The sequence below is a fragment of the Pseudoliparis swirei genome, chromosome 18 (genome assembly GCF_029220125.1).
Source record: "Pseudoliparis swirei isolate HS2019 ecotype Mariana Trench chromosome 18, NWPU_hadal_v1, whole genome shotgun sequence".
Classification (NCBI taxonomy): Eukaryota; Metazoa; Chordata; class Actinopteri; order Perciformes; family Liparidae; genus Pseudoliparis; species Pseudoliparis swirei.
The window spans coordinates 428,916-436,140 of record NC_079405.1 but is presented as its reverse complement, the minus strand read 5'-3'; positions in this window follow the sequence as shown (position 1 = coordinate 436,140).

Sequence of the window (7,225 nt, the reverse complement as noted above, 5' to 3'; positions counted from 1 at the left end):
TGCAAAACCTCTTCTTATGGTTTCGGCATAGTCCTCGCCAATAAAATCCATAAAAGGATTCCAGATGGAAAATAACCCGTTCATGTCTCCTTGGAGGACGTGCGTGAGTCTTTCCAGTGGCAGCAGCTGGAGGACATTGTGAAGCCAACTACAGACAGACGGGGTGGTGCTGTCCATCCACTGCTGGAGGACAGACAGACGGGGTGGTGCTGTCCATCCACTGCTGGAGGACAGACAGACGGGGTGGTGCTGTCCATCTACTGCTGGAGGACAGACAGACGGGGTGGTGCTGTCCATCCACTGCTGGAGGACAGACAGACGGGGTGGTGCTCTCCATCCACTGCTGGAGGACAGACAGGCGGGTGGTGCTGTCCATCCACTGCTGGAGGACAGACAGGCGGTGGTGCTGTCCATCCACTGCTGGAGGACAGACAGGCGGGTGGTGCTGTCCATCTACTGCTGGAGGACAGACAGACGGGGTGGTGCTGTCCATCCACTGCTGGAGGACAGACAGACGGGGTGGTGCTCTCCATCCACTGCTGGAGGACAGACAGACGGGGTGGTGCTCTCCATCCACTGCTGGAGGACAGACAGACGGGGTGGTGCTGTCCATCCACTGCTGGAGGACAGACAGACGGGGTGGTGCTGTCCATCCACTGCTGGAGGACAGACAGACGGGGTGGTGCTGTCCATCCACTGCTGGAGGACAGACAGACGGGGTGGTGCTGTCCATCCACTGCTGGAGGACAGACAGACGGGGTGGTGCTGTCCATCCACTGCTGGAGGACAGACAGCCGAGCGCAGGACCACAGAAGACTGAGGATTCTCCTATGTCTGTTTAATACAGGGGAGACAGTGTAGCCTAGGATACAGATGAGAGGGTTGAGCTCAATAGGACATTTTATTATGGAAGATATTTGGTTCCCAATTTCAATCCAAAAGTTATTAATTTCCGGGCAGAGCCAAATTAAATGCACAAAAGTTCCCACATGTTGCTTACACCTTAAACATACGCCTGAACAGTCTTTATCATATTTGCTCCTAGTATATGGGGTAGTTTGTAATTTAATTTCTTGTGATTTGTAACTACTACATATTTGTTTACTATTTAACATGATTGTTTTCCATTGGTGATCAGTAATTGTAGTTTTAAGATCCTGTGAGTACTTAATTTACTTAGCGAGAGCAGTTTATAATAAATATAGCTAGTTTTTTTCCTCTTCAGCTGGCAGACTTGGTGAATCACTGATTCGATCAGCTCTGGTCCGCGACCTTCTTTGTTTTGCGGTACAGAGTTTAAGAAACTACGAATTTGTAAGAAACGGAAAAACTGTGTTTTGGGTAGCCCATACTCATCCTGAAGTTGCTTAAAAGACTTTATGGTCCCACTTTTATAGAGGTCATTTATCACCTGGATTCCATGTGTGTTCCATTCTTTAAAACCATGGTGAATACAGGAAGGGATACAATTGGGGTTATTAAAAATCGGTGCATAAAAAGAGTATTTTCTATCGATAGAAAACTTCTTTTTTACCCTATTCCATGTGCTTAGAATGTTACTTACAATGAAGTTGTCACTAGTGCCTAATGTTTGTTTAACAGTATTTAAGAAAGGTGCACTTGATAATGACTTACATCCTTGTATTTCAAAGTCCAACCAAATTGATTTGGGTTAGGGTTAACCCTAACCCTCGTTCTCTTTCTACAGGTATCGCAGAGGCCGCAAGGCTGAGCTCCCGGAGGAGCCGGGACACGAGGAAGAGCACCTTGAATGTTTGTTCTACACTTCCTGCCATTAAATGTTGATAACTTAATCCACGCGCGTCCGGAAGCCTGTTTTCCATCATCTGCGAAGTGCCCAGTTTCAGAATACTCCACAATCCATTGGTCCATTGATCTATTTTTCCAATCTCACTTATATCTTTAAACTGTACTGTTTATGCCTATATTTGTATATTTCCCATGTGTTCCAGTGTAGGACATTTGTCTCTGATATCATGGACTCTTTGTGGGGACATGAACTCAGTTGACTCTCCCTGCAGTGACTCACATGTGCAAGTGGAGACGGTCCAGGTGTGAATGCTTCAGGTGTCGCTGAACGCACCACGCCCGCCAGGAATCCCCCCAATTACCCCCGCCCCTAATGACAGGCCTCAGCCCCGTGTGATCAATGAGGGACCAGCAGATGTCTTCTGGTTTCACATTCCTGAGGACTACATGGGGGGGGGGGGGGGGGGTAGGACAGCTCCTCTCCTGGAACAATACATCAATGGCCTGACTTTGCATGTTCCTCCGTCATCCATTAAATACCTTTAGAGAGCCTGAGGGGACACACACACACACACACACACACACACACACACACACACACACACACACACACACACACACACACACACACACACACACACACACACACACACACACACACACACACACACACACACACACACACGTGGTGAGACCCTCTCCAGATCTCTTGGGTTTATCTCCTCGTTCATTGAAGAGTTTTCTCATGATGCTCTGAGAACCAATAATCAATAATCATTCTACCACGTATCTTTATAACCGTAACAGTCACGTCACCACAACCGTCACCGTCACCGTCACAGTCACCGTCACCGCAACCGTAACCGTCACCACAACCGTAACCGTCACTGTAACAGTCACCGTCACCGTCACCGCAACCGTAACCGTCACCATCACCACAACCGTAACCGTCACCGCAACCGTAACCACAACCGTAACCGTCACCACAACCGTAACCGTCACCGTAACCGTCACCGCAACCGTAACCGTCACCATCACCACAACCGTAACCGTCACCGCAACCGTAACCGTCACCACAACCGTAACCGTCACCGCAACCGTAACCGTCACCATCACCACAACCGTAACCGTCACCACAACCGTAACTGTCACCACAACCGTAACCGTCACTGTAACAGTCACCGCAACCGTAACCGTCACCATCACCACAACCGTAACCGTCACCACAACCATAACCGTCACCACAACCGTAACCGTCACCGTAACCGTCACCGTAACCGTCACCGTCACCACAACCGTAACCGTCACCGTAACCGTCACCGTAACCGTCACCGTCACCACAACCGTAACCGTCACCGTAACCGCAACCGTAACCGTCACCACAACCGTAACCGTCACCGCAACCGTAACCGTCACCACAACCGTAACCGTCACCGTCACCGCAACCGTAACCGTCACCATCACCACAACCGTAACCGTCACCACAACCGTAACCGTCACCGTCAGTCACCGTCACCGCAACCGTAACCGTCACCACAACCGTAACCGTCACCGTAACAGTCACCGTCACCGTAACAGTCACCGTCACTGTAACCGCAACCGTAACAGTCACGTCACCGTAACCGTCACCGTCACCGCAACCGTAACAGTCACCATCACCACAACCGTAACCATCACCGTCACCGCAACCATCACCGTCACCGCAACCGTAACCGTCACCGCAACCGTCACCATCACCACAACCGTCACCGCAACAGTCACCACAACCGTAACCGTCACCGTAACCGTCACCGCAACCGTAACCACAACCGTAACCGTCACCGCAACCGTAACCATCACCACAACCGTAACCGTCACCGCAACTGTAACAGTCACCGTCACCACAACCACAACCGCAACCGTAACCGTAACCGTTACTGCAACAGTCACCGCAACCGTAACAGTCACCGTCAACGCAACCGTCACCGCCACCTTCACTGCAACCGCCACTGCAACCGTCATCGCAACCGCCACCACAACCGTCACCTTCACCACCACCACAACTGCCACCGCAACCGCCACCGCCACCTTCACTGCAACCGCAACCGTCACCGCAACCGCCACCACAACTGCAACCGTCACCGCAACTGCCACCGTCACCGCCACCTTCACTGCAACCGCAACCGCCACCGCAACCGTCACTGCAACCGTCACCGCCACCACAACCTTCACTGCAACCGTCAACGCAACCTCCACCGTCACTGCAACCGCAACCGCCACCTTCACTGCAACCGCCACCGCCACCACAACCGTCACCGCAACTGTGCTGATGGCCCAAACATAAACTACCAGATCCTGTTTTTCATGTGGAGAACTTTAAGAAACAGCAACAAATACCTCTGGACCTAGTTGAGCCCCTTTGATGGGTCACCAGAACCTCATCTTCCTCACCAGAGCCTCATCTTCCTCACCAGAGCCTGTCTTTTTACTTGAAGCTCCCGATGAAGTCGTCTTGCATCTGAAAAACAAGTCAAGACGTTTCGCCAGGCTGCGCAACACGACGGGTGGGCCGCGGCGTCGTGTTGTAGATCACATGACATTCAAAACAATCGGCCCGCCCCCTTCTTTTATTAAACAGTCGTCTGTTGTTGGTCGTCTCCACAGCAGCAGCTAACGACTTAAAGTGACGCTACGCCGTGTCCAGCTAACGACTTAAAGTGACGCTACGCCGTGTCCAGCTAACGACTTAAAGTGACGCTACGCCGTGTCCAGCTAACGACTTAAAGTGACGCTAAGCCGTGTCCAGCTAACGACTTAAAGTGACGCTACGCCATGTCCAGCTAACGACTTAGTGACGCTAAGCCGTGTCCAGCTAACGACTTAAAGTGACGCTACGCCGTGTCCAGCTAACGACTTAAAGTGGCGCTACGCCAACATGAGTCCAGACCGTCTGTCACGACTCAAAAAACAGGACCCAAAAGCACGACTCCAATGTTCAGGCCAATCAAAAGGATTTATAAAAAAACAGAAAATCACGTATATGCTGGAAAAAGACTTGAACAAAGTACAAAACAAAATCACAACTATGCAGGAAAAGTAAACCAGGACAAAAGACTACACTATCAAGAATGATCAGGGCGAGACATGAGGCAAGACGATCTGACACAAGACACCGGCTTAAAATACATGAGGAAATGGGGAACAGGTGGGCACAATCACACTAACGAGGAAACACCGGGGCAGGAAATAAAGTTTCTGAAATGAGAGAAGACAGTTACTACAAAATAAAAGCGGACATGAAAAACAGGACTTAAACCTAAAACTTAACACAACCAACGAGACATTACACCGTCAACATGAGTCCAGACTTCCAACATGAGTCCAGACCGTCAACATGAGTCCAGACCGCCAACATGAGTCCAGACCGTCAACATGAGTCCAGACCGCCAACATGAGTCCAGACCGCCAACATGAGTCCAGACTTCCAACATGAGTCCAGACCGTCAACATGAGTCCAGACCATCAACATGAGTCCAGACCGTCAACATGAGTCCAGACCGCCAACATGAGTCCAGACTTCCAACATGAGTCCAGACCGTCAACATGAGTCCAGACCGCCAACATGAGTCCAGACCGCCAACATGAGTCCAGACCGCCAACATGAGTCCAGACTTCCAACATGAGTCCAGACCGTCAACATGAGTCCAGACCGCCAACATGAGTCCAGACCGTCAACATGAGTCCAGACCGCCAACATGAGTCCAGACCGCCAACATGAGTCCAGACTTCAACATGAGTCCAGACCGTCAACATGAGTCCAGACCGCCAACATGAGTCCAGACCGTCAACATGAGTCCAGACCGCCAACATGAGTCCAGACCGCCAACATGAGTCCAGACTTCCAACATGAGTCCAGACCGCCAACATGAGTCCAGACCGCCAACATGAGTCCAGACTTCCAACATGAGTCCAGACCGCCAACATGAGTCCAGACCGTCAACATGAGTCCAGACTTCCAACATGAGTCCAGACCGTCAACATGAGTCCAGACCGCCAACATGAGTCCAGACCGTCAACATGAGTCCAGACCGCCAACATGAGTCCAGACCGTCAACATGAGTCCAGACCGCCAACATGAGTCCAGACCGCCAACATGAGTCCAGACTTCCAACATGAGTCCAGACCGCCAACATGAGTCCAGACCGCCAACATGAGTCCAGACTTCCAACATGAGTCCAGACTTCCAACATGAGTCCAGACTTCCAACATGAGTCCAGACCGCCAACATGAGTCCAGACCGCCAACATGAGTCCAGACCGCCAACATGAGTCCAGACTGCCAACATGAGCCTTTAGTTATCAAGCTCCTCTTTTATGGAACCAGCTTCCAATTTCAGTCCGGGAGGCAGACACAGTCACCTCGTTTAAGAGTAGACTTAAGACCTTCCTCTTTGACAGAGCTTATAGTTAGGGCTGAATCAGGTTTGCCCTGGTCCAGCCCCTTGATATGCTGCTATAGGCTTATAGCTGCCGGGGGACGTTTAGGATGCACTGAGTACCTATCTCCTCTTTTTCTCTCCTTAAGGATTAATTTTCATCTCTCAATCACACGTTACTAACTCTGCTTTCTCCCGGAAGTCCTTTTGACTTTCGTCTCATGGGGTCATCGGACCCTATGAGACGGCATAGATCCTATCTGCCTGATGGATCGTCTGGGTCGTGGAATTCCTGCTCATGACTACGCCACTGTCCTGTTGAGACTCCGCCCACTCCTCCTCCCCACCGCCATCTGCCTGATGGATCGTGGAGGTCTCCATCGTGGAATATGTCTACTATGAACTATTCATACACTCTGTCATATTCATTGAATGTATTTTAACTCTAAATCTGTCCTTCTGTACACATTACATCTATTGCATCTGTCCATCCTAGGAGAGGGATCCTCCTCTGTTGCTCTCCTCCAGGTTTCTTCCTTTTTCCCCTGAAGGGTTATTTGGGAGTTTTTCCTGGTCCGATGTGAGGTTTTGGGGCAGGGATGTCTATGTGTACAGATTGTAAAGCACTCCGAGACAAATTTGTAATTTGTGAAATTGGGCTATACAAATAAACTGAATTGAATTGAATGAGTCCAGACCGCCAACATGAGTCCAGACCGCCAACATGAGTCCAGACCATCAACATGAGTCCAGACTGCCAACATGAGTCCAGACCCTCAACATGAGTCCAGACTTCCAACATGAGTCCAGACCGCCAACATGAGTCCAGACCGTCAACATGAGTCCAGACCGTCAACATGAGTCCAGACTGCCAACATGAGTCCAGACCGTCAACATGAGTCCAGACCGCCAACATGAGTCCAGACTTCCAACATGAGTCCAGACCGCCAACATGAGTCCAGACCGTCAACATGAGTCCAGACCATCAACATGAGTCCAGACCGCCAACATGAGTCCAGACCGCCAACATGAGTCCAGACC